This window comes from Pelecanus crispus, chromosome 3 (genome assembly GCF_030463565.1).
Source record: "Pelecanus crispus isolate bPelCri1 chromosome 3, bPelCri1.pri, whole genome shotgun sequence".
Lineage (NCBI taxonomy): Eukaryota > Metazoa > Chordata > Aves > Pelecaniformes > Pelecanidae > Pelecanus > Pelecanus crispus.
Window position 1 is genome coordinate 35,804,905 of NC_134645.1, and position 21,312 is coordinate 35,826,216.

The window sequence follows — 21,312 nt, forward strand, 5'->3', positions numbered from 1 at the left end:
TCACAAACAAAAACCACTCATACATCACATCAGAAGGAAGCAGACATTTTCTAAAGTTTTTGGGAAAAAAAAGACAAAATAACAGAACAAAAAATACACAAAAGCAAAGGAAATACTGTAAACCCAGAACAGCTCCTTTTGTGGTGGCTCAAAAGACTCATCTCTAATTCAGAAACCCACAGCGCAAGTCCCTAGTCTGACAGAGATCTGCAAACAGATTTTCCTCTTTCATGCAGTCTAAGCACTACAGCATTTATTTTTTCTCTCTCAGATTTTGGCTACAATTTTCCTTAGGGCCTGAGAAAACCTTGCAGTGAAAACTTACATACCTGCTGATAATTCCCAAATAAAAACACAAGGACCTCCAATATCTGACTACGGTAGGGACTACTCACCCTAATATGTTTAAGTGAAAGCATGTTTTAAGTGTTTTTTTTTTTTAATAAAGTTCAGTCTATTCAACAGGTTCTTATTCTCCAAGCTCCAAATTAATCATCACGTTGTGATATGTGAATAAATATGGACAGTATTTAAGTGATATTTGTGATCGGATCAAAGTTAAGGATACCTCCAACTTTCCAAATAAGCATTCTAAGTAATAGCATGCAATTTGCCTAAGTTACGCCATTCATGTATAGCAAATCTTCAGTACATACACAAGTGTTGTGTCTAAACAGACCTTACTAAAAAATCCACATTTCAAAAGAAAGGCCATTAACTAAATAAGACACCTTTATCTAGAACGGATAAGTATGTCACTGAGGCATTTTCTCCAATTTAATTATTAATCAGTTAATCTAATTCTACATTCTAGTCCACGATCTCAAGTTATGGAAACTTATTAAAAACTGTAAAGTGTAACTAAATTAAATTTGTCTATAGTAGCAGTACTTACAGTAAAAATTATGTCTTGCTTGTGGGTTCCTCATTTGGTGATGTAATATTCAGAAGTCACCATGCTTTTGTTCTAAGATAAAGCATTTCCTATATCGCTGTCTTTAAGGAGTCTTCTGAACAAGTCATTTCATCATAAGATATTCTCTTCCGAAGTACACGTATGCTCTCTCTCTGTATTTCCTGTCCAAAATACTCAATGTACACATAAAAGTAAACTAGTGAGTTACTAATTATGATACATGGCATTTATATCATGTTTTACATTTTCATAGTACTTTACAAAGGGCAGCTGATTGAACAGCTTAGGAAGCGCCTAGAAACCTGAACCAGAATTACCCAGAGTCCCTTAAAAGATTGAATAATTGTATTTCAAATGTTCCAGAAGGTTTTAAAGACCACAGCTTCTTTACAATAAATGAAGAGATGAAAATCAGTGTTCCCATTAATTCTTCCTTTCTTAAGTATCATTCCCATGAAACATGCATATGCAGCATGCGGCCTAATTGCCGCTGAAAGATCCCCAGAATGTTTTAGAGAGTCGGGTGGGCCTCAAAGTATACAATTTGCTCCATTGTTTAAGGGAGGAAGACTTACATTGCTACAAATTCTTTAATTTATGAGTTTCCCAAGTAGCAGTCACAAAACAGGCTTTTAAGCATCTTTTCTCAACTGTATCAATAGTTATTGATTAGTACAAGGGAGAAGGGAATAACACAAACTTTATAGGGGTTGACTTTATTTTCTGTAAATTTTTTCAGAATTTAATTCTTCATGCCTCCCCCATCCACTCTTCCTCCCCATGGGTTGTAGTATTATGATTATCCCAATTATAAATTTTGAAAAAGGACCCTGATTTATTTAGTTCCTGTCGTGGTTTAGCCCCAACCAGCAACTAAGCACCACGTAGCCGCTCACTCACTCCCCCTACCCTGATGGGATGGGGGAGAGAATTGGAGGAGTAAGAGTGAGAAACACTCCTGGGTTGAGATAAGAACAGTTTAATAATTGAAATAAAGTAAAATAGTAATGATAATAATAACAATATAATAATGATAATAATAATAATAATATACAAAGCAAGTGATGCACAATGCAATTGCTCACCACCCGCTGACCGATAGATACCCAGACAGTTCCCGAGCAGTAATCACTGCTCCCCAGCCAACTCCCCCCAGCTTATATACTGAGCATGACGTCATATGGTATGGAATAGCCCTTTGGTCAGTTTGGATCAACTATTCTGGCTGTGCCCCCTCCCGGTTTCTTGTGTACCTGGCAGAGCATGGGAAGCTGAAAAGTCCTTGACTAGCATAAGCAGTACTTAGCAACAACTAAAAACATCAGCGTGTTATCAACATTCTTCTCCTACTAAATCCAAAACACAGCACTATGCCTGCTACTAGGAAGAAAATTAACTCTATCCCAGCCGAAACCAGGACAGTTCCCTACCTTCCATTGCACACAGATTTGCCAAATTCAGATGTTGGTGATTTGAATCATATTGCTTATGTTTTTATTGAATTCCTTGAAAAAAGTAATATGGCATAGAATATCATATCATATAGAAATCTTACACAAAAAAGCTGGTCTGTTAGTCATAATATTTGTGAAAATGTAATTGTCACAACAGTCACCTAAGAAAGTAGACAAAGAATACTATTTTAAGTGATGTGGTGATACGTCAGTCATATAACCTTATTCTTAAATTTGTGATACATCATTTTAAATATTTGAAGATATGGGGAGGGGTTAAGAGAATGAATGTAACTATCTCTCTCTCTTAAACATTCTGTAATCTACTTGTAAATATATCCATGCACAAACAAAGGAGTATTATCTTCAGTAAAAGAAAGTCTGGCTTGACCTTTGGGACTTTCACTTGTAGCCAAACAGTTGTGCATGCTTGATTTCCAATCCGCTACTTATAATCCCAATTCTTTTATGGCCAATAGATGAACTCCTCTAGAGAAAAAGAAAACAATCTGAAAAAACTGTTTCTGAAGGCAGTGTTACAAAAAACTCATTCCTACACTTATTCAATTAAAAAGGAAGTGTTTCTCGTGAATTTCACAGGTTGGTATATATATGGGCCCAAACTCTGGAAGCAGACCCATATGTGACAGCATTAAAGCAATTAGAGTGCTCATGGCCAGTCATATGATGTCATTTCTTAAGATTTTCACAGAACCTCTTAATGTGGATATGTGCCATATCTGAGTCCCTGTGATAGATACTTCAATAGTTTCACATACCTAACTTTCACAACTTTCCACTGGGAGCTCTAAAATAGTTAATATTTTCCTTAAAGCTCTGATATCTGAAGTCAGACAAATATTTTAGAACACCACTTTTTTTTTCTTTGATTTCTTGGTCTTCTGTTTGCAGTGAAGAGCTGGAAATATGACTTGTTGTTGACAAAGACCAAATAAAATAAGATCATGGTAGTATTTTTTATTAACTTGAAAACTTTATACTTACCAAGAGCCTGACAGCTATGATGAAGATGTAGATGCAAATTAAAGGAAAATCTGCCTTGCAGCAAGACTTAGCTATGTATTATTTGTTAATAAGTCACTAGTGCAAGGAGTTCTTTAAATTAGAGAATGGTTTTTAATTTTGTGCATTTTAAGTACAGGATCCCAGCTACTCTGTAAGCAACTGCTCACAGTAACAGTTCTGATAGACAATGCTCTTCTGCCCCCCTTTATTTTGAAGTGATAGAGATCTTTTGATATGGCTTTCTTTCTCTCTGTGAAAACAAACATGTAAATGCTGCCACCTAAGAAGCAACAAAAATCAATCCCACAGAAAACCAAGCCCCAGGAATTTTAGGTCAAAAACAAGTAAGAAGTTCTTAGAACTATAAGAAGCATCAAAGATGGTCAAAGCAAGCCTGACACTGTGAGCTAAAAGCATAAATTATCAAGAAGGATTTTCCACATAGCATGCGTTTCTGCTCTAATTCTGTTTTGATTGCTTGGCTTTTTTCTACAGGCAAAAACATTTTCCTGGTGTGCATGTCTACAAAAACGCTTTCAGATGATCAATTCTGTTTATTTAGGCTATTTTTGATCATTTGGTTATTACACAAGCACGCAAATTGCCTGTTTTCATTTCCCATTTTTGTAAGTTGTGTAATTAATTTCTGTGAGCAATTGCCACAACTCTCTGTAAATCTAGTGTGCCTGCACTTGGGTACTGACAATAATTAGGAATGCATGAAATGAATTCACTTAATATGAATCAGTTAATGAAGATCTTCAAGTGCAAATCCAGAGTGGGGGAAGAGTCAGAATCTATGAATCAGAGACTAATTAATAGGTTTTCTTGGAATTCCTAGAGGAATGGGAACTCTGCTAGGTGGTCCCCTGAGAATTAGGGCAGATCAAACTATCTTTTCTTTGATAAAATAATGCAAATCTTTTTGGTGGTCCAAGATTATGCAGCCATAACTCCAATATCATGTCTTTCACAATCTTCACCCTGTAGTCATTTGAATTTTCTAGAAACTGAAAAAAATATTACAGCTAGTAGATCTTACATTAATTTCAATTTTGTCCTCACTGTTTATTTCCTTCCTTTCTTTTCCCTACCTTCTTCTCTTCAACCCTGTCCCCAAAAATGTTTTTTCAGGATCTCTTTAGTCTCTGCTGTAGAATACAGTTATATCAGATGACCCAGAAGATCTTAGTGTCAGATGGGGCAATTTTAGATCAAAAAAATAGTAATAATAAGTTCCCTAAGTTTATCTGCTATGAAATCGTTTGGGCTTTTTTTTTTTACTTAATTCCATATTTTGACCATTTATTTGTAGTTTTTTTCCTGTGTCGATTGCAATTTGCCATTGTGAATATATTCCTCAAAATGCCCGAATTATTAATTTCAGGAGTTCAAGAATACTCTTAAACCCTCAAAATAGCTTTACCTTTTTCTCTTTTTCCATCAAAAACTCCATTAATCAATTCCAAGTTTCTCTTTTTGATGGAATTTTAGAACATGAAAATAGTCAATTTTGAATGGCGTGCCAAAACCATAACATCCCTCACTCACATGCAATGCATGTGCATAGTAATCTATGCTTTTGAGCATAGTAGCAATATATACCTAACCTTGGAATGGACCCCAGAAGCATTTTCCCTAATGTATCAGAAGAAGTTTTACTGTGCTATGTTAGCTGATAGAAGACAACACAAGAAAACATTCAAAGTTTCAAATGGCTTTTTGGCCTTCTACCATCAGACATAAACCCGTTCATAGTTTGTAACAAATAAAACAAATTACTCAGATTGCCCTTCCCTGGAGAAGGTCATAAAAGACTTTCCTGTTTACAAAGTTCAATAAAGTTCAGATGCTTGTCTCACACCTACAGCATGGAAAGCTACCGAAAAAGACGAGCAGGAAACATTTGCTTGTCCCTTTTCACATCACAAGACAATTAACATCAGCTAGTTACTATAAATGCTAGGCAAAAGACATCCATTGACTTCCTAATCTGGAGTAACTGGCCTCAGTTCCCAGTATCTGAGAAAATGGGCCAGCTCCAAACATGGCCCAGGCTCAAAGCCAGTGCACAGGGACAAAGGTACAGTGAGGGCAGGGGCGGTTGCCCTTGCAGGCTTCGAGCTCAGTACCCACAAGAGCATGGTGAAGTTGGTCACTCAAAGTTTCATCCCAAAGTTTCATCCCATGAGCACTCTTAATGGGGAAAAAACCCCAATAATCAATCCTCAGACATCTTCTTAAAGCCTCTCTCACTCACACCTGAAGGTACATCCTTTTCCTGCTTCAACACAAAGTCAAGCAGATGAGTTTCAGGCATTGCTGGAGTTGATTTTAACTAAACTGTCTGTGCTGAAACAGTGACGAGTGCTCACGTGCTGCCTTATAGTGAATAAGCTTTTAGTAAGCTGTTGTTTGCTATCTCTTATCTTCCAGCTATCAGTTCTCACGTCAGACACAATTCCTGAAAATAGTCCTACAGGTAGGCTGTAAACCTGCTAATCCATGGAATGTAGAGGCAGATTTAGCATTTCAGCATGCAAGCCCTAAATGAACGTGGATAAATAAACCAGTAGTGCACTCTTTGAATCTGCGGCTGTCTTTATTTAAACACTGAATATTTTCCTTATTTAGATAAAGACATCAACTCCCTTGCCCTGTGAAGCTGTAACTTTCCTAAAAGTGTAATGTTTTATATATTCATACCAGATATGCCATTTATAGGGATAAAGAAAAAGTGCACAACTGAAAAAGTGACATCATTATGTCATTAGCAAAATATTCAAAGTAAGTATTTTTCTTATAAAATCTTATCCAATTAATTCCATTCCTTTTGAAATCAATGGCAAAACAGCACTTTGGAAAATTCCCACATACAACCCTTAAGAGTTAGAAATATAAACTATTTTTCTAAATAAAAATTTGTGTCCTTTCAAAGGCATATGAAACCTATCTAACCAATTCTTTACAGGTTCCATAATGCCTCTCTATTCAATCTCATATCATTTTACTGAGGTAATATTGACTCTATTCTATTCTACAGGTACAAATACTTGGGCAAAAGAAGGTACTTTAATTGTGCCAGTACTGGAAGAATTAGGGATAAAACTACTCCTGCTCTATACTTCTGAATTACACATCAATTACAGAAAAATCATGCAATGCCTACCAAATGCTGATCTGCTGATACTGTTGGGAGGTGAAAGTTTGAACGTATCTACCTTCAACAGCATCACAGGAATAACTGTACTAGTGGCACCATTGATTTCAGGTATAATTAAAATATTTGAGCTGATGACTTTGTTTTCATCTAAGAAATGGGGGAAAAAACAGATCCACAGGAATTCAGCTGTGGATTTTAGATGAAAAATTATATTGTCAAAGGCACAGACAACTATGTATACATGTTGGCATGAAGATATAGTTACACCATAGGAACATCATACTACACTGGCACACAACTACAGCTGCAGTGAAAGTAAAAGGTGATGAACTCAAAACTGAAGAGAAAATCCTTTTCACTCAGTGTGACAAGAATTTACAAGATGAAAATCAATTTAGGTATTTACACAACTTTTTAATGTAAAAGAATATCCAGAATTATGTACTTGTTATAAAATTTACAAAAGAAATTAAATAATTTGTAGCAATTCTTAATAAAATTTTTCTTTGCTAATATTTAAGATGAAGACTCATATAAAAAGTGTGAAAAAGCCACAGGACTAAGGATGAATATGAAGAACTAGCACAAGACTACAGTAACAGAATCAGAAAGGCTAAGAAGCAAAATGAGTTTTAAAAGCAACGATTGTTTAAAAAAAAAAAAAGCAACCAAGAAAATGTTCTATTAATACTTCATGTTCTATTAAATGTTCTATTTATACTTCAGAATTAAGTGAAAAACAAAGGAAAGTACAGATGCATTACTTCACAAGGGAAAAACAAACAAGAGATGACAGAGAAGGTTGAAGCTTAAGGTAACAAGGTAGACTATGCAATTAACATAGTTGCAGTTTTAACACAGTCTTACTCACCTTGCTAAGCTGGAGTTCCCCCCAAGAATAAGACGCCCCATGTCTCCATGGAAAATCTACGTAACTGTGAGGTAACTATATTGGCAGTCACAAAGTTGGTGTTAAAATAACCTTTATGCTATGGCCATAAAAAGGAAAAATGAACTGTTACGGCCATTTTACAGGGAATAGTGTGGCACACAGATGTATTTGGGTTTTAGAGGAAAGGATGAGAGTATGACAACAACTTGTGTATCTAAGAAAAGCACTCTCATCTTGAATGATATTGCATCAGTCTTAGAAATGGCCTCTTAGCCAACAGTTAGGGGAAGGAATGAGTGTTCATGAAAACAGCTGCCAATTTGGAGGAGAGAATGGAGCATGAAAAGGGAAAAAATTTGGGACTCTAACAATCCCATTCTGTCCTGTTTTACTCTGGCGCAGCAGCTTTCAGCTATTTACTGCATTCATCTTTTCTTATAAGATCATCCTCCAAAGAACACAGAAACAGCCTTTCCTTAAGCAGCTGATCTCTTCATACATGCTTGCAAAGTGCCAACTTCAGCCCAGCCAAGGACAGATTTTAAGAGCTGGATTCTGTTCCTCCTGGATGAACAGAATCAGATGGATGCTGTCTGCAGCTAGATCTGCAGTAACTCGCTGTGCCCAACAGGTCTGTAGAGACAGGATTAATTTGAAGACTGTGAGACTCTATCACTGGAAAGAGACAGCATAACTCAATATCCCTAGCATGAAAATGGAGTTATTTACTGTCACTTTTCAGAAAATGACTAGAACTTTTTTCAATTATACAAGAGCACACTTGAGTTTTAGAAAATATGGGTGCTTTTGTATACTTGAGGCAGATGGATAGCTGCTGTGTCTTAGAAAAACACAGGGCTGCATGTTAGAAAAACAATATACCATAAGTTAATATTTAAATATTTATATATCAAATAGGGGACACCAGACATTCAAACATCTTGCACATGTTGTTCGCATTAAATTAAGCTGTTTTGCTTGATGATGGGAATGTGACATTACAAAATGATAATGAGCCTTTTTAATGAGTCTGACTGCCATCCAGGTAGCATCTCTGGAGCAAGACTGGCTTTCATACGTTGCTCACATCCTCGCCACCCACTCAGCATTTCTGCCATAAGGTTCAAATCTACATTGGTATCATAGAGAGGTGAGAAATCTTACCCAAGAAACACCAACATATAAATGGATTGAACCAAGAGCTAGTCTACTAGTTACATTTCACTTTCTGTGCTGCTGGGCAGTGCATTCCAGACGGTGTGGGTGCTGTGAACATCTCCGACTGCCTTCACCTGAAAGAAGGCAAAAGCTCCATAGCTTTTTGGAAACACCAAGACTAGTGGCTCTCTCAGTAACAGCATTTAGAAAATCCAAGCCTGCAAGTTGTTTATTATTAAATATAACTATTATATTAATGGACAGCCATTACAGATGTACCTCAGCTTTTCTAATTATTTCATAATCATGAGGAACAAAATGATTTCTATTTTGCATGGAGTACATATATCAGATTTAATGGTCTGAAAGATAAATAAAAACTGAGCTGCTAAATCCATACTAGCATTCAGTATCCATGAAAATCAGAATGTTCTCCATTGCACTTAAACAGAGGGCAGTAGATATTTTCAGATTAATCCAAAATGTAATATAATCTTTGCCCAAAAGGCAAAAGGAGCAAACAGAAATATTTCCAGTCATTTCTGTACACAATATAGAGAATCACTACTAAAAGGTGAATCTGCTTAAATCTGTACCCAAACTACTCAAAAGGACAAGGTACTTCAAAGTTGCTGTGAACTGTATTGTTCTTCCATGGACTTATAGACAACTAGGCTCTTACGGATATTTGGTTTCTATAAATAAATTGTTGAAAGCATGGATTTCTTTCTACAATGAGACAGGGAGATGCTGCTGACTGGCATGCTTGAGGAAGAAGAGAATGTATTCTTCTTCCATTCACCAGGTGAGCAAAGAGTTGTACCAAAAATAGATACTGTTCCTGCTTCCTCCTGTCATGTTAGTTCCACAGTCAAGAAAAGGTCTTATAAGGATACAGAGGTGTCCTCCTGCTTTTGTGCCACATAAACATACATTTCAAGGCCAGCAACAATCAGACTGGATGGGAAGGAACAAATACAGGCAAGGATGGATACAAGAGAGGACTCCATCTCCACTACGTGGACTGCAGCAACTTGGAAAAGCAAGCTGAAGGCAGGACAGGAAAACTGCAGAAGCTTTCCTGCCTTTTGTCTAACCCAGAGCCTTTATAAGCTAAGATGGCTGCAATTGTCCAGGCAGAGTTGGGGAATATGTTGAGAGGGCAATGTAAGTAACCAAACTCAACTCAAATTCTCTTGCCACCACCTATTATCAGGACAGGAGTAGTTAACCCAGTTCCAGCCTTAGCCTCAACCACTAACTTTTGCAATAGAAATAAATACTATTTCCCACATTGCTGGAAAGCTTTGCAGCAGCTCTGTCACAACACAAGTAGCACGAAAAAAAATGGTCTCCAACTTCTTTTAGCCTACATCTTCCCCTGATGTGGAAATTACATCTATCTGACCTTCCCTCTCACCAGTCTGTCGTTTTACATTTTGTTTCTGCATTCCATCCAAATGTTGCCAGATTACCAAAACATAAAACCAAATCATCACACATATTCCTAAATCCACTTGAAGGCACTAAATGTAACAATGTGATAAAATAGTGCTTCTTACATTACATTAAAAATCCAAGCACGTAAAAGCATGAAAATGAATAATTAAGAACATCAATCTGCTGCCCACAATATAGCCACATTAAGCCTATTTCATCATAACACCATTTACTGTCACACTTTGTGTGTTTTTAAAAAGTGTAATTTTGTTTTCTTGATGTCCATAGCTAAATGTGTTCACTGAAAAGAGTGGGATCTGGATGGAAGGTACATAGAAACAGCAAAAAAAAACCCATTACTCAGCTTTTAGAAATAGGTCATATTGAATATTGCTCCTTGGCTTTTACTGATGTCTAATGGGAAATGAAGGACATGAGACACATTAACTTGAACCCATAATGCAACAGATGTCTAACAGAACCAGAAAAAGTAAGCCCAAAATACAAAGACCATCAAATGTAGGATAGTCATTTAGTCCAGAGATCGGACTGCTATAGAACAGCTGCTCCAGCAAAGACATTCTAAACTTGCAAACAAATGACCATCCCCACTACTATATCACATCATTTTCCAAGTTTCTATTGCATCAAGGCAGTCAAGTCATATTTTTAGGAAGGTGGAATGAATCATCCGTTTTTATTTTACTCCAGGTCATCCAAAATAGAAAACTTACTCTGACCTCTTTAATGTAAGGAAGTTATATTTTGACCAGACCAACCTGAAGGTTTTGCATAAAACCGATATAAAAGAGTTTGAATAAGCATTCGTACAAATATTTACAATGCAACAACGACAGTCATCCTTGCATTCCTCTTCCTTAAAACTGACAAGAGACATTTCATAGAACTAAACCTGGAGAAGACATTGCAAAGCTGCATTCACAAGTCTGAATTTTACATTCTCATGTGCAGGAATTGGGACTTAATCTGAAACCACACTCTTTTCCAAGTCCATGGGAACTGTGCCATTCACTTCACCCTTGTTAGAATGTCACCCATGTATCCATTTAACCCAGAGACTGAAACAACCAGGCTGATTTTGCAGGTTTGCCCTTGCGCAGTCTTTTTGATTTGTTTCTGTGTAAGCAGAACCCTTTGCAGAACTGAGAGCCTGCTCATGTTATTGGAACCTTCATCCTGAAGGGAGACAAGTACAGCTTTGAAAGGATTCAGGTAGTATGTGGATAAATACATGAGGGAGCTGAAACCTGAAGATGGATTTCACAAGCTGAAAGAGAATAGATCAAATTGAATTATTCATCCAGCTCCAAACATTGGTTAAATCCATAGCTGGTGGCTGAGGGCTCAAGCCAACACAGATTTACAACTGAATAAATTTAGTACCAGAAATAGTTTCATCAGTAGTGTTTGCAGAGCAGGCTGCAATTTCCTCTTCTCTCATTTTTGAGATATACTCGGTTAATATCTCATTATCTTGCTTATGGAAGGATGGAGGAGAAGAGGACTTACATTTTTCTAACCTGCAGTTCCAAGACAATAGATGTCTCTTTGCTTTTACAAAAAGAGAATTTTCTATAAAACTGTATTTAATTTTTTTGTAATAACAGAACTATATAAATTCAGGAACTATTTAGAGCTATGTTTTTAAGACAATGTTAACTAACAATCAATGAATACAGATAGTTTGTTTAAATTCTTGAAGCTGTGATAGGAGCAGGCAGAAGTTGCAGGCAGAATTGTTGCTATTTGCAGCTGTGAAGTATTAGGTCATGGCCATTGTAAGCAGCAAGATATCTGACTTGATCAGTCAATAGTCTAATGTGATTCAGAAAGTCGTATGTCCCTTTCGCCTCTAAAAAACACAGAAATATAGATGTGACACAAGTAGACCTGATAAAATCAGGCTACTTTCATGGTCTATTTCTAATGCACAAGGCAGACTGTTACTGGTGCACCAAGCATAAACTCAATCATATCAAATGATTCTTGAAAGATACAGCTTGTTGTTTATGTTCTGCCTATCGAGAGTTTTGTTAAGAGAAGCCAGGCACTGATGAAATGTCATGGCTTTGCAGGCTCCCTTTTTTCTGGTTACTATTTCTTCTGAAGTCTAGTTTGTCAAACTGGAGGAGTAAAAGGCAGCAGAATGCCCTGAAAAGTGCTATGATTTCTGCACCAGTAGAGTGTCTGCATATCTGTAATTCATACTGAAATGACATATGGCGTGCCACACGCTTTCCTGTGTTGTTGAGGGCACAAAATAACCAACGGGAGGCATATTTGTTTTGCTTTTTTTCAAAATAGAAAATAGAAAATGTCAGACTTTACTTGTGCATAGAGCTTTCCAAAGGATAAGATTCTCTAAGACGGTTCTCCTCCTATTTACTTTTGGTTTTCTATTGGCAGAATTATATTTGCTCGAATGGAATCACTCTTGATTTACTGAAGTGTGAGAACAAAACAATCTGATTCCTCTGTCTGTTCCAAATCAGCATTATTGTGATACTCCAATTCTTTCAACACTTTTATGATTTTCAAAAAATATCCTGGTCTTACAAAAATTGGTCTTCCTTAATCTGTTTTATCTTGGTCAAGTTCCAAGCTTCGTAATTTGTGTTGCTAATATTGCCTCATTTCAAAATAAGGCTTTGTACATTTTTTTCAGCTCATAACCTTCCTTAATATAATCACTATAATTGTACTTTAGCAAGAAGACTTGAATGGTTGAGAAAAGTATCTTATTAAATCTATGATAAAGTAGGGACTAAGCAATTATATGCTGGAAGGGGAAAAAAGTCACCAGCAACTGCACATTACAAAGGTTGCAGAGTGCCTTGATGAGCTGACTGTGCCTCTGATTGATGAACAGCAGTAGATATGCATAAAAGAGTGTGGGTGCCTTGAGCATGTCTCTGCTGTCAATGAAGTCAGAGAAAAGAGAAAACAAAGTGCTTTACAGAAACCCACTCTCTTGCCTGGACTGATAAGCATACAAAATAAATAATATACATTAAACAGAAGTAAGCAGAATGCAGAGAGTATATGTCTTCTTATATGTTACGTTTCAGCATATTCATTCCAATTTAATCTCCTGTGTTATTTCTGTGGAGCCATTTAACACAGGACAAATGTGGCTCACTGTTGACCTGTATTCTGATATGAACCAAATCAGTAACAATATCTGTGTGAACACCTAGGACTGAGATCCAGTCCTGTAATGGCTCATGAAGGAATGACACAGTTTCAGGTGAAAGGGTATCCAGCCACCCTGCCAGAAGTGAGCAAGGAGATTACTACAAGTAGCAGAAAACATGTAGTCCCAATGACAGAAGACACGGACAATGGCATATGCTCCCTCTGCAGTTATACAGTCTTGGCAGAGGCAAGTACGCCACCTATTTCCTAGACTCCATGGGATAACCAGACGTTAAGCCCACACAACTTCTTCAGTTGCTGCAAATGTAGAAAAACCTTAATGGTAAGAATTTGTCAGGAAAGAAGAGCTGTGAGAATCTGCAGAGCACAAGAATTGCAGTAAAACACTCCTCTTTCTTTGTAATACCTGTACACACCAGTGCCCACACTGCAAAACACTCCCAAAGAGCAGCCCCTAGGAACGGCATTAGTATCTGCAGTTTCTAGTAGAGCACCCCAGTCTTTGCAACCGGTGTTTTTTAAGGGTTACATGGCAAATATGAATACAAACTTTGCCCAGTATAAGATGGAGATGTGAAAAACAGCAGCATAGAAGAACAAGTTTTTAAGGTTTGGGGAAATAAAATGTTACAGAATTTTGGAGGGGGGTGGGCTTCTGTTTGTTTCTTTGTTTTGAGAATGAGTAAAAACAGATGATGGAGAATTGATATTTGAACTCCTTCATATTAAACTTTCTTTAAATGTACCCACTGATTTCTTACCTACATTCTGCTGCGTTTCATAGAAATCCCATGCCAATATTATTCTTCTGTAGTGGGCTACATTTTACCTACTGCTATAGCAACAATTCCCCCAGTTCTCTCTCCTCCAATAATTCCTAGAAGGAATCATAATTTTCAGCAACACGTAGTTGTTTTCTATAGTTACAACTTATGGGTCATGACTAATTACACGCTGCATCAATGGCAAACTCCACTGACTGGAAAACAAGGTACTAATACTGAGTTCCCTAGAGAAAAATCCACATTTGTGTTGGTAAAGAAATAATCAAGTCCAGTGTCTGTAGCTAAGGCAATACTACTCCTTGCTACTATATCACACAGAAAGTCCTACTAAATCATTCCTGTAGCTTAAAACTTAAACTCTATCGTGACTCAAGGAAATGGAGGATAAAATTTTCACGCCTGTTACATGTCAGCAATGGAAGACCCATTCCTGCCAGTTTTTTGGTCAATATCTTTCCACTACTGTGTCCTTCTGAAATGATAAATAAATCCCTGTGAAAAAACACATTGTGTACTGTTTCTTTTAGATTTCACTATTTGCAAAGCTGTATATTAACTTCATTTCTTTTTAGCCCAGGTTGTTTCAGTGTTTAATTGTGATCTGACCCAGATATCCCAAAACCTAAAAGTAGCTGCTTTTATCAATGCATGATCATTAAGAAGCATTGCACCAAGATAAACAGTTAGCATACTTTCAGTTGCATCCTGCCTTAAAACTCAAAAGCCCAAGCAACCTGTAGACCAGCACAATTTAGTGGACAACTCTCATTCTCTTGCACTCTCCACTCCTTGTTTCCTTCCATATGACCTTGCAGATGTTCCCACAGAAAGTTATCCTAAAACAAGTCAGGTATCATCTGGGAACTTATATCTGGAACACAGCCCATTTGTGCATGGATACAGTTCAAGGAGGAGATCAGCACACTGTAGTGCAGCCCTGTAATCTAAGAAGCTCTTCCATTTGCAATGAGATCAAAGGTATCTTGGCTTTGGCATTTACAAACCTAGATACTGATTAAAATTCTGGAATACTCTGACAACAGCTGCTTTAAACAGAAGTTACCAGATGGTAATATTTGTGTGGGTACCACGTCATCTGGCAAGGAACAAGCTAATGATGCACAAAATGCTTTGATGCACAGCCTTCAAGCAGTAAACTTAAAGGGATATGAGGCGTCATACAAGGACTCGTCTACCTTGCTTTGCAATTATGTGTGATACAAATAATTTTTACCAATACCAGTGTACAGGTAAGAAGACACAAACTTATTTGGCACATAACTGTTGTTGGGATTAAAATGACTATCATCCCTCAAAATGACTAATATTTGTGAACTTCTGCATAAATTTGCAGAAAGCTATAAATCATATTTTATATGTATTGCAGTTAGGATGGTGGGTGATTGGAATATAAAAATCCAGCAGTCACATGGAGATTAGAGCACAGGCCATTTTGGAAATGGAACATGATTACAGCCTAAAACCCAAAATCCAGCTAAGCCTGTTGAGTTTAAGGAAAACCACTGGAAAACTCAGGAAACAGTATTCATATGGGTATATCATCAACACAAACAAGACTAGAGCTGTTACCTACAAAGAACAACTTTGTACTTCAAGGCAGCTAATTTCAAAGCTATCTGCTATATGTATATGCATAAGAGGTTCCAATTAAATGGCTTTGGTATGAAGGATATAATTGATAACAGAAAAATGACAGAAACAGTAAGAGGCTTTCTTGCACTGGTCTTGCAAGGATGTGTGAAGACTCTGAAGGCTCAACGCATCATCAATATCCTGGTTTTTTATTTACTGAAGAAATCCACAGAGCGTTGTTCACTCAGAAATAAAAGTAGCAGTTATCTATTAAAATGTGTGCTATTTCAAGAAATACATGGTTGTGGTCTGCCTTTCCGCTCTTACTCTAGAGTTCACGCACCATATTTGTAACCAACCTGGCCATGCAAAATGCAAAACTAAAAATAGACCTTCACATGCACTTTGATTTCACTTTTTCATTCGACCCTTGAGCACTTGCATTACAAAAATAGGAACCTATTTAAAGTATATACTTTTACTGATCAGGCCTCAGTTGGAATCTCCCTGAAAATCATGTTAAACAGGTACCCTGTGGATTTAAATTGCAGTGTGGAAACCTTTATCAAAGAACACAAAATAATGCTGAGTGATTAGTTCAACATCTTTGTGTGCTGGAAAGCTCACTGAATCTGTTTTTTTCATTTTACTGAAAAGTAAGTGTAGCAGGCTTGCTTTGAATTAAATACTCTATTTCTCATAAAACGCATTTTTCATAAAGTAAGAGAAGTCTGCTGACAAATAACAGATAACCAAAGCTTGACCAAGGTCAGATACATTATGTTCATGAATATGTACCTCTATAAAGCACATTAGCATTACTACCTCTCTTAGGAAAGAGTCCCTTAAGTATGCATATGCTAAACAATCAACTATTTAAAATAAACTAGAGCAAAATTCACTATAGATGGTCTAAGTCAGTTACTGGTCTGTGACTCTGGTGATCATCCTTTGTTCCTCTATCTTGCTATTTAGGACTTCTGAGAAAGAAATTAGAGTGATAATTGTTGTCCCTAGAAATTTAAGACAGAATAATCACATCAAATCATGTCAACTTATTTATGGTTTTTTTTATTTGTTCTGTTGGACCATTTCTCCAGGATAACTATTATATTCAATATCCTCAGTATATTAGCATCCTGCAGTAATGTATTTAAGTTGGGCATGTTTATTACATTTATTAACCAAAGGACAAAAATAACAGAATGAGATGTAATAGAATACATACATCTTTTGTGTAGTTAGCAAACAATATATTTAATTGTTTCTCTTTCATGTTTGTTGATTTAAATGAAAGTCAACAACAGATTCTAAATTCGATACAATTTACTTAGTACAGACCAAACTCTGTCCCAGGGGTCTGAGCAACCCTGAACTTTCAGTACTACCGTAGCCCTAGAAGTTTCTGCAGCAACAGTGAGGAATTCCCACTGGAATGCATCTGTACGTTTGCACTGGGGAAGAGGGAAGTGTCCTACACAGCCCTGTGTCCATCAGCAAGAGTATGGTCACATAATGTCCTGCCTACCTGTTGTATGTGTCACTGACACATGAAAAAACCTGGCCCATGTACTCCCTTCATTTTCCCAGCACCTGAAGTGTGAGAGAAGCTCCTGTGTAAAAGTGAAAAGCCAGAGTGCAACTATGCTATCTGGAATGAGCTGGGGGACTAAAGTAAGTGAGAGCTACAACTTGCTCAGAGTGCCAATGGCAGAAGGCCAGGGGCTCAGCATCAGCTGAGGCAACAAGTGCTTGAGGTCACCATCACTGTCCACCAGTCCTGATGTGAAGCTATCAGGTCAAGGATGTGAAAGAGTGGCATATGGCATAGCCTATTCCCATACGCAGAAGGGAAAGGGTGCAGCTCTCAAAAACTTCCACATCCACCCAAACTAAAGGTCCAACCAGCTCAGCACCTGTCTTTGAGAATGGACACAAGTATGTACATGGAACAGGGTACAGGAACAAGGTAAGCAACAATCACCTCTCCTGGCAGACCCTCACAGATCTATCACAATACAGTTACCTCATTTTAAATGGATGAGTGGTCACTGTTTTACCCTGACTTATGCCATCAACACTTCTACTTTCCCCAGAGATGGGTTTAAGCCACAAATTTCACATGCAGCTCTAAATTCCCCTGAATTTTCAGATGAAGAGATATGCCAGGAAATTTAAATTTATTTTCCCATAGCTGGGGAATTATTCTTACAAAACAATAGTTCTCTCCTGTCCAAATACAGTAAGTGAGCACACGTTTTATTCTCCTAAACTGTGTGCAATTGTACAATTAAGCTGTTCCTATGCCGTTTATTTGTCCTGATTTCACTTTGATCACATGCACATACTGAAGTATTCAGCTGACAGAACAACGGGATTTCTTTTTAAATAGCGGATGAAGAATGATGAAAGTAGAGAAAATGTGCATCTGACACAATGGCATTTAGATACATGATAAAATATCTAAAATGCTAAAGGATCTTAGGGCCTAAGGAGCTTTTTTGTCTCCTGAATTGTCATAGGACTTTTTTGAATGTTACATGGAACTGGGATTGGAGACAACATGAAAAGTTATTTGGACCAGGCATTGCAGTCTTCAAATAAAATGTAGATGAAAATTGTAGAAACTCTGGAGGTCATCCTACTGCCATCAAAACAAATTGCAAAACTGTTGCAAGACAGAGGGAGCAGGAGCCAGTTATCTGGTAAGTTATTAAATACTGAGCCCTATTTAAAAGTACTCAATTTCTTCGATACTCAATCTCCAAAGCAATTTGTCATACTCTATCTAGTTAACCTTCATAATATAAGCATTGTTTCTACATTTTGAAAATAGAATAACTAGGGGTGATTTAGCGATCCTCCAGCAAAAGTGGGGCAACTGTGCCTCAGGAGCTGCCTCATTATTTCTGGCTCTGAGTAAATGTCAGTATCAGGATTTAAAAACAGAATTTCTTGGCTTGTCTTCTCAGGACAATATCCAAAACGCTATCTCACTTTCGATGCTGCATGAAAACAGAATTAAAGTAACACCAGTATCTTCCACCTTGTACTATGTATATCCCTTCATTTTAAAAATATTTCATGCAACTCTATCCGAGCTCAAAGAAAAGCACCTACGATCTGAATCAGAAAGTACCAAGTATAGTACTCCCCAAGGTCACACCCTCACTAGCTTTATTACACCTGTGCTACACCGCCTGCTAAAATATAGGTTTACTTCTAGAGAAATTCCTGCTTTTACAGATCTATTGTTCTTAGCATGCAACAATATCAAAGTCATATAAGGCTTGCCAACCTTTTGATCATCTCTTTACACCCTGTGGGCAGACAACAAATACAATTAACGCAACTCAATCCCTTAAGTCAAAACTGCTGAGATCCAAGAATTTAATATTTTTCTAATAGCAAATCCATCTTTATCCCACAGCACTGCAACATGAATTGAATATAGAGTAAGCATAATACCTTAGCAAATATCCTAGATTAACATTTCAATTACTTTTACTACCTTAATAACAAAGAAAAATTAATAAAATAACTGCAGGATTAAGCAGTTACTGTCTAATGTTTCCAGTCTTATTATGATTTGTTCAAACCCATTACAGGTACTTACATATCCCAGTTCTCAGAGAAGGAAAATGCAACCCATTTTTGTTCAAAGATAACGTATTATAACAGGAAGCATGCACAGGTCCTAACAAAACCAGCAGCTGGATAGAAGGCAGTGTGCTCCTTAGAGACATTCAGCAAATGGGATTTTCATGTCAGTCTGGACCTGCCATTTTTAAGTGACCCCTCCTGACCCTCTGCAACAATGGGCAAATGGTGTTAGATGTTTCCTAGGTTTTTTGACACAAGTGTCTACAGGTAAACATAACCATGCCAAGCATATTTCTTTTAACAGACTAATATCAAAATATGATCCTCATTTATTTTATAAAGATGCTCATAGGGTTTTTTTCATTTTGCTTATCTCTGTTATCAAGTACAAAATCAACTTTAGCATGAAGCTACCATAACCATTTCAGATGACAACAGCCTCCTTTAAATTACTTGTTTCCCACTCTGTTTACACCAGTAAATTGCATTAAAATGTGTCTTTCTTGTTAAAAGCCTCTGACTCTAATAATTTTATCCACTTCAAGATCTCTTTATACCTTCCTGTGTAGGTAAGCAGAGTTTAGCTCAAATGAGAGCCCAACTCCAAATATAGGGAGTTGTGTTTAGCACTGTGTTTGTTACGACATTAATTTCCTGCATTCCTGTTCCAACATGAGTGTCATTTCCCAGTGCAGAGAAGCCTCAGTTGTAGACAGTTTACAGAGATGAGCCTCAGGCCACTAATACTCTGGAACAGAAATGTTATTCTTTCCTTGGAGACCCATGCCATCTCTGGAATGAAGGCTGATTTGTCAGCATACAAATGAGGATGCTATGTGTACTTCTTGGAGCAGGCATTCCTGAAATTTTCCCAGGGATGGGAAAGATTATTCTTTCTGTGGTATCAGTGCTGGAATTACATATTTTCAGAAGCAAAGGAATGACTTTGGGCAGTGATCAATTCTTTTCCTTTACTTCCCACTACCACCAAGCAGTTCCAGACCTTTCCCTTGCTCTTGGCAGGCTGATCACTCTCTTTATCTCCCTATTTAAAATTGTGAGTGAGGAAAGAATGTTTTATCGCTGCCAGGGAGGAGTGGTTGCACAGGGGGTAGGGAAGGGAACACAAAGGAAGGAAAAAGGTGTGTGAGTAGGTTTGCTTTTGGTTCCCTATCTATGCAATAGTCCACAAAGATTCATGCCACAGCAGCATCTCATAGCACATAGTGCCTCATATAGAGTTAAATCATTTTTTAATTTGGAAACTTAACAATCAGCAAGAATGCTAGCTGGCAGTACACAGCAGCTGCTCCATCCAAGGAAGGATTCACATCTCCAAGAAGGACATATTCCTTTTGCTGTCAGAGAGCCATTTTCTACTTTGTGCCAAAGAGGCTGCAGAAGGTCCGTCAGTCAAGACAAAACACATAGATTCAAAAACATGGTGTACACTTGGCCATGCCATTCCCCACAGTCAGCTACAAAACTGAGGGAAAAACATATAGCATCTGTGGAGGATATGGGAAAAAATGCAATCTCTGGTTCACCAGTGTGTGTGAACAAGTAGGAGAGATGTATCACTTCTACTATCCTGAATGCATCTCACCCCCACACCCATGTTCACACACATCCATAGAAACCAGTGCTGAAACCCACAACACAACATGCTGCATTACATCCTTTGCACATTCATTCAGGACATGCCAAGAATGACGCGTACCCATCCTCCCTGTACAGCATCACATGTGCGACTGTCCCTCTCACACTGGCATTGTTACAGTTCTGGCCTTTCCTAAGCTCTCCTGCTTTTCTCAGCCCCTCTGCAGATATCATCGTATCATTGCAATTGCCCTAGGGCAGCCATTCTTACCTTCACATCTTGCACCAGGGTCTTCACTAGCAGCAGCTGACATAGCTCATGTGACCCATGATCATAAGCCATGTATATCATATGTAGCGCTGGTTTGGTTGGGAAGAAGCTTTGCTTGGAAACAGAAGAGTGAAGAGACAAAGATGGCTGTACCATTCATCTCTCAGATATGTCTGGAGGTACATGTTGCTGCAACAGATTTACAAGTAAACCAACAATTTTTTTTTTTCAATTT